The sequence below is a fragment of the Desmodus rotundus genome, chromosome 10 (assembly GCF_022682495.2).
Source record: "Desmodus rotundus isolate HL8 chromosome 10, HLdesRot8A.1, whole genome shotgun sequence".
Classification (NCBI taxonomy): domain Eukaryota; kingdom Metazoa; phylum Chordata; class Mammalia; order Chiroptera; family Phyllostomidae; genus Desmodus; species Desmodus rotundus.
In genome coordinates, this window is record NC_071396.1 from 27,502,938 (window position 1) to 27,511,115 (window position 8,178).

Genomic DNA, 8,178 nt, shown 5'->3' on the forward strand with positions numbered 1-8,178 from the left:
AGAACAGTGCTGGACATGGGTGGTGTCCATGGCTGCACAACGTTATCAATGGATTCAACACCACTGAACGGTACACCTAAAACTGGCAAACACGGTCAACTGCGTTATGTGCGTTTTTCTCGCGCTCTTAAATACATCTCCCCTCGCCTTTTTGTATCCGCTTTACGATTTTACCTTTCATGGTTAGGTATCAAATCCAACGGGACTTGGCCGTTTTCACACCATGTGAGGCAGGGATTGAGCTCCATGCCTTCCATTCCCGAGCCCAGTTCCCCGGTCCTGGCTGCTAACTCGCCCACGTTTCCCGCGCTGGTCCCGGGCGCTGGCTCTCTCCTGTGCCCGCCTCTTGCCGTCTGATCCATCTCTTTGCGCGTCCCTCTGCCGGAACTAGACTGCTACGACGAGTAGTGTGACTTCACGTGGAAGTGCTGCCCTACATCCCCTCTCTCTTCGTCTGCCAAATCGTCACAGGTGTTCGTGGACCTTACCCTGATGCATTTTACAATCCAGTTTTTTTTCAGTTCCTCCAAATATACAGAAAATCAGCAATCCCTCACTCACCAAAGACTCTCCGGGAATTTTCCAATCGTGTGTGTATGAACAAGCTCTGAGATCGACTTCTGAACCTAGGAATGAAGCGCCAAGTGTTAACAGAGACTTAGAATCCATTTCGTGGCGGTCTGATCAGTCTGTATAGGGCCCTTGCCAAAGCGCTTCGCCTTCCGAGGCTCCTACCGCAGGCAGTGTGTTGCCATGGTAACGGTTACTTTTAGTCCTTTTTATAGATTAAAGTGTTACACCCCTGAGTCTCTTCTTGTAAATGAATAAACCTAAAGACAGTGTGGTGCTTCATTTGATGGAGATATTTAATGGCACAGAGCCAGACTGCAGCCACCAGAAATGCACCATTTTTAGCATTTCTATTTGATATGGACATGCACTGTTACCAGAAATATAACATTTTCATCAAGAGATTTTATGAAATACAAGTTAGCCCCTTTTATCCACTGAAATGTATCAATAATTAACTGTGACCCTGGCCAGGTAGCTCAATGGGTTGGAGTGTTGGCCTAATAGGTAAAGTTTGCAGGTTTGGTCCCCGGTCAGGGCACATACAAGAAGCAACCAATGAATGCATCAATAAGTGGAACAATAAATCTCTCTCTCTCTCTCTCTCTCTCTCTCTCTCTCTCTATCTATCCATCTATCTATCTCCCCTTTCATCTCTCTAAAACTCAATAAATAAAAATTAAAATAAATAAATGGTGGCAGAAATGCATGTGTCTGTCAGGAGTTTGCACGCATCACTTTGCTTTCTACCTTGGAGCAAAATCCCCGATTCTTGTGGGGAACCCGAAGACTTAGAGAGTGCTGTGTCTCCTGAGTGGATGGGGGAGATGCCACTGGGCACCGTGGGTTGAAGGATCATGAGGCCTGGGTCTGGGTCCTGGCCCTGACCTTTACTAGCTGCATAGTCTTGAACTTCAGTTTCCTCCACCAGAAAATGGAGATTATCATATTTACTTTGTAGAGCAAATGCATCTTCAGTTCGTGGCGCCTCTGATTAAACACATGCCTGGGCAATGATTTCGAGTCAATAAAAGGCCAAAGGGGGTGGAAACATCCACCTGAAAAGTGCCGAGGGACCATGGCTGCTGTGGCTCAGTGGATTGAGTGCCGGCCTGCAAACCAAAGGGTTGCCGGTTCGATTCCCAGTTAGGGCACATGCCTGGGTTCCCAGTGGGTGGGGGGCACACAAGAGGCAACCACACATCGATGTTTCTCTCCCTCCCTCTCTCTCTAAAAATAAAAAAATTTAAAAAGTGCTGAGGGAGGTCCACAGCATCGTGGCTGCCTGGCATCAGGGAGAAGACGGGGCCCTTTGCGTCCACACGTAGAAGGAACAGGAACACAGACAAGATCTCAGCAGGGCTGTGGACCTGGGCAGGGGCTCCAGGGGGGGCTGGTGGGTGAGGATCGGTCAGTGAGGGACAGTTGGGACGGTGACCAGAGGCCCCACGTGCAGGCTGAGAGTGACAGGCCGGTAAGAGCTGCAGAAAAAAGGTCCAGGGAAACTAAGAGGCACACGGTAAGAGGCACACGGAGACACAGAGACGGCAGGAGGGCTGTGCGTGCCCCTGACTTGAGGAGAGAAGGGCTTCGACTGAAGGATCTATCTGGAGAGTAAGATAAGATGTGAATCTCAAAGACAGAAAGAGAAGGCCTCCTCCAGGGACGCAAGGATTAGCTGTGCTGGAAACAGAAAGAGCAGAAGGAGCCAAAACCTGTCTTGAAGGCTTTGATCTTTTCTGATAAACGGTTGTTTAAAGCCACAGCCGCAATCACAACGACATGTGGTTGGAATAGCTGCCAGTGCCCTTTTTCAAAAAGCGTTTCCAAACACGTTGTTGAACACAATCTCATCAGGCTCCCACAAGAGGTGAGAGAGACAGAGCGGGCAGATGGTACGGCCTTGTCCAAAATAGGCAGAGACCATTGCGAGAAAAGTAACACCCGCAAGCAAGGCGAAACAGTTTCTGGAATTGATTCCATCACTATATATATATATATATATATATATATATATATATATATATATATATATATCTCCAAGTGGCTTCTTTGCTGGTGTGGTTCAACATCATGAACAAGGTCAGTTTCATCAGTCGGGTTCTCTGGGAATCCCGAAGAAATTGCTGAAAAGTGGACATTCCCAAAAGGGGTCCCCTAGAGTGCCTAGGGACAGACCTGGCTGTCCAGATGGCAGACCCATTAGTGTTCAATGACGTTAAGTATACAGTTCCTCGCGCGGCCCCAGTGGGACGCTTCCTCACCTGGCTGCCAGCCTGCCCTCTCTCCTGAGCTCCTCCACGGCTCACATAGCTGTGGGTGGTGGCTCTGGATGCGGTTCCTCACGCTCGCCGGGAATACAGCTCAGCTCTCCACCCTGACTCTCGGGTTGTGCTCTGTGCTGTTCCCTCTCTTCCAGGCCCCTAGTGTGATAGACAGCTTCCCACATGGCCCCCAATGACCCCCACCTCCTGGCACACCCTTGTGTAGTCCCCTCCCCCTGTGTGTACGGGCTGGACCCAAGGACTTGATACGAATGAATAAAATACAGTAAAGGTAATGGGACGTTACTTCTGATATTAGGTTATAAAAGACCGAGACTCCGTCTTTTTTATACACACTCGTCTAGGGCTCATCTCCCATGGTTTTTTCTGATGAAACAAGCTGGAGACATCCACATGGCAAGAAGCTGGGGGCAGCCTCCAATCACCTGCCAGTGAGGAGTCAAGACCCGCCTTCTCACCTCTTGCGAGTAAGTGAGTCCTGCCCTCGGCCTTGTGAGTGAGCTGGGCAGCGGATCCCTCAGATGAGACTGCAGCCCTACCTGACAGCTCAGTTGCAGCCTTTTGAGAGACCTTGCGCTGGATAAACCAGCTAAGCTGTGCCTGGATTCCCGACCCACAGATGATGCCAGATGTGTTGGGGTAAGTAAGGTTTGAGGTAATTTCTTACGCAGCCATGGAGAGCTAATCTGCCCATTGGCCAACACTTGGAGTTACCTCTGATCCTATCAACTATGATAAAGCACCTGGAAGTTCTCCCACCCTTTCCAAGGTCCTGAAATGTATGCTCTTCTGGAATGTGAGGGGAGGCAATGGGCTTTTTAGGGAGGAAGAAGTCACTCAGTATATACTTCCAGTTACTCTGTCCCCTGCTGGACACCTGCTCCTCCTGGCTCCCCCTGCTCCAGCTTTCTGCTGGAAGAAAACACTCTCTCTGTTCTTTTTCCTTGGACTTTCTATGTTCCAGAACTTGGCTTGAGTCCAGACTACATTATTCCACGATCTTGACCTTGACTCCAATCCCAGAGCCTGACTGCTGGGTTTCTGTGCCTGGCCTGGCCTGCAGACCCTTCCCCACCACTGCGTTTGACGGTTGGTGTTCCTGACCTTGGATTGTACCCACGCAGATCCAAACGGCCTCGGCAGCCCTGCGGGACAGTTTGGTTCCCTCTCGCAGACATTCAAGGGCAGGTCCTAAGCTACCACTTAGGGGCCCTGGCCAGGCTGGGCACAATCTCTGAAAGGCCGGTGCCAAGTTTTGAGCTGGTCCTTCCTATCTTTCCAGGGGGCGTGGGATGGGACTGTGAGCGTGCCAGTTCTTCAAAGGGAGATACGACTGCACCAGCTCCAAGTGGAGTTTGGCAACAGGCGCAGTGATGACTCGTGAAAAAGCAGGGGGAGGGGATGCAGCAACGGAGAATTGGCTTGCAGCCCCCTCAGCAATGATGGAGGAGGCAGTGGACTCGGAGCCGGGGAAAATAGAGTAAAGGTCCCTTGTCTGGCTTTCAAAAAGTGCCAGTGACGGATGCCCGTCTGCCTGCCCAACCTTCTCCCCATTGCGAGCTCTCTGCTCCCACCGATTTCTAGTCCAGAATTCTTTCTTTAGAAAATATTTATGGAATGGGCCCTGGCCGGTGTGGCTCAGTTGGCTGGAGCATTGTCCTATAACTCAAAGGTTGCAGGTTCGATTCCCAGGCCAGGCGTGTATGGGAGGCAATCAATCAATCTCTCTCTCTCTTTCTCCCTTCCTTCTTCTCTCTCTAAAAGCAATGAAAAAATGTCCTCGAGTGAGGATAAAACTAAACAAATAAAAATTTAAAAGGTTTGTTAAATGGATGAACCTCACAGACAATACGTGAAGCGAAGGAATCTGGACCCCAAAGTGTGAATACCGTGTGGTTCATTTCGATGACATTTTAGAACAGGCAAAATTCATCTAGGGAGAAAAAAAACTGTATTCGTTGCGTCGGGATGGCGAAGCATCGCTGGGAAGAGAAATATTTACAGCTGGTGGGTTCCCTCAGCGTACGCACTTGCCGACATCGAACAGCCAATTCTGTCGTGATGTCATCTTGATATTTGTAATTTTTACCTCCAGTAAAACCAAAAAAAAAAACCCCAAATGACTGAGTGAAGGTCAGGGAATGGGTTGAATTATAGAAGCAGAAATGGCAGGATGTTGGCCATTACTGAAGCTGGTGATTGGTACACAGGGGCTCATTACATTATTCTTTTTAAGAAAGATTTTTTTAAATATTGTATTTATTTTTTTAGAGAGAGGGAAAGGGAGGGAGAGAAGCATGGATAGGTTGCCTCCCACACGTTCCTAACCTGGGATGGAGCCCTCAACCCAGGCGTGTGCCATGACTGGGAATCAAACCAGCGACCTTTTGTGTCCCCAGCCAGCACTCAAGCTACTGAGTCACACCAGCCGGGCTCTTTTATTTAGTTTTAGAGACGGGGTGGGAGGGAGAAAGAGAAGGGCCGAAACATCAACGTGAGAGAGAAACATCCACCGGTTGCCTCTCGCACGCCCCTTTCTATTCCTCTAAACCTGTGCGAATTCCACTCACGATCTGGCAGCGCCACTCAGAACAGGACCCAAGAAGATGAGGACCCTGTCCCAGCAGGTAAATCAACCTTCTGTTTTTTTCATTGAGAATGACCTGGTAGATTATTCTCATGAGATGAATGTCAGCAGAACTAAACCTTGTGCTAAGTGGTGTGGTTGAGTTATGCTCCAGTTCAAGTTTGATTCTGGGACCAACAGCCAGTCCCGGGACCGACACTCCGGCGGTGGCTCCTGAGAGTCACCTGGGGGAGCAACCCGATTGGTTAACGCAGAATCCTAGGGGGCAGGGCCGGAACCCCTGGGGGCGGGGCCTAGGCATCATGCACTTCCAGTCCGCAGCCTGGACAGAACGGGTAATGGGCGTCATCTCTCTTCCAGAAAGCCTTCGAGGTGCTGGCTCGCGGAGAGCTTGCTTTTATCCAACCCCCTCAACCTTGCTGACTCCCAGTCTGCCCCCTATTGCTTCGGGGCCTTGAACTGATCACACTTGCTGGGTCCATGCTTGGTTTCTTCAGCGAGGATGTGCGGGTATGTGTTCTTCAGCGTGGAAACCATCTTTTTAGTTTGTGTTCCTCACGACACTGAGCACCGTGGTGCTCGGTAAACATGCGCTCAGCTCAACAGTTTTATTTAGAAGACAATGGACTATTTCCTTATTAGTAGTTGGCTGTATTCTTTCATTTAATATATATTCATTTAATTATAAATTCTTTAATGTAGATATATTCCTATGGTCTGAATCTGTGCTTAGAAGGTGGGGTCTTTGGAAGGAGCTTAGGTCATGGGGGCGCTCATGATAGGATTAGTGACCTTGAAAAGGGGACCCCACAGGGCTCCCCCACCCCTTCTGTCCTGTGAGGACACAGAGCGAAGACAGCCATCCATGAACTAGGTAGCAGGTCTCACCAGACACCAAGTCCGCCAGCACTATAACCTTGGACTTCTTAGCCTTCAGAAGAGTGAGAAATAAGTGTGTGCTGTTTATAAAGCATCCCATTTATGGTATTTTGTTTTAACAGCCTCAATGGATAAGACATATGTATGTATACTTATAAATGTACCAAGAATTCCTTTTTGCCATAGCTGGTGTGGCTCAGTGGATTGAGTTTCAGCCTGTGAACCAAAGGGTCGCCTGTTCGATTCCCAGTCAGGGCACATGCCTCGGTTGAGGGCTAGGTCCCCAGTATGGGGCAAGTGAGAGGCAACCACACATCGCTGTTTCTCTCTCTTTTTCTCCCTCCCTCCCCCTTCTCTAAAAATAAATAAATAAAATCTTAAAAAGAAAAAAAGAATTCCTTTTCAAGGTACTGAACTAAACGTTGGTAACTGGGGTGTGTTCTTTTACGAAGAAAATATTTAAAAATGTATAGTTCTGGCTGGTGTGGCTCAGTGGATTGAGTGGTGGCCTGTGAACCGAAAGGTCGCCAGTTCGATACCAGTCAGGGCACAGGCCTGGGTTGTGCACCAGGTCCCCAGTGGGGGGCATGCGCGAAGCAACTGAGTGATGTATCTCTCGCACATCCATAATTCTCTCCCTCTCTTTCTCCCTTCCTTCCCCTCTCTGTAAAGTTAAATAAATAAAATGTTTTTTTAAAAAAGGTATAAACGTATACTTTTCAGTTATTTAATGTTGTTTTACCAATGTCTTTCCTCTTTAATAGATTCTAAATATATTACTCTTTCAAGATTCTACATTTATTCTTTTTGCTATCTGACCTCATGTAAATCACTCAAATACTGGGATGGCTGTAGGGGAAACATTGATTCTACGGAAGTTACTGGAAGCGGAACTGATGCAGGCAATCACCATTCTTATCAACAGACCGCCGGCGAGAGAGGAACTATAGCCGCGTGCTCTGAATCAGCATTAGCATGACCTTCACACATGATGGTGTGGAACTTTTTTCCCCAATGAAATATGGAAAAATTTAGCAGCAGAGAGCAACGTTGGCCTCAAATGCTCTCTGAAGGGAAACCATGGCATTCTCCTGGGTGACAGCCCAGTACGAATGTCCTCCAGAGAAGCTGCCAGAAACCGCGCCGCTCTGATTAGACAGGCCATTAGCCAGAGCCAGGCCGCTGGAACCGCAGCAATAAAGGCGGTCCCACCCTTGAATTCGCCCTATCTCCCTGAGACAGTCTCCCCACGCGAGACTTAGCCATGGAAATAAACAACAGTTTCAGCTGTCAACTGCATGTATCAAAAGGATGGTGAAGTTTGGGGTTCTGTTCATGTTTTGTGTTTTTTTTTTTCTTTTAATTGCTCTGTCAGCCATGAAAACTGTTATTTGCATTCCTTTGTGATATTAGCCAAGAAGGTAACTGTGAAAGAAAATGGAGAATTAACGGCACCTTTCAGAGGCCCCCAGTTCATCGAACCTAAAGGGCTTTCCATAGGCAATTTTGTTACGAATGGAATGCTGTCATTCCTTCCTCGTGGGGTGATGGCACAGATTCACGTTAGGAGAGGAGGCAGCAGCACTCCTGGGAGTGGCGAGAATGCATTCACGGTGATGTATGCCTTGAAGAAAAACGGTCGCTGTCAATGCCAAGTTCAAATAATGTGCCGTTTCGTAACTCCTTCCTAGTATCATCCAGGGGTGATAGAGCTCCATCCTTGCGTTAAGTGAGGATTGCGGTTTATCTTAGCCCGGGACTGGCAGTGCCGCATCAATCACACACGCTGTGAGCGTACACTATCAAAGGGTGAAAGGAGAAAGGTATCGTTTATCATTCACAATTTGCTTGATAAAG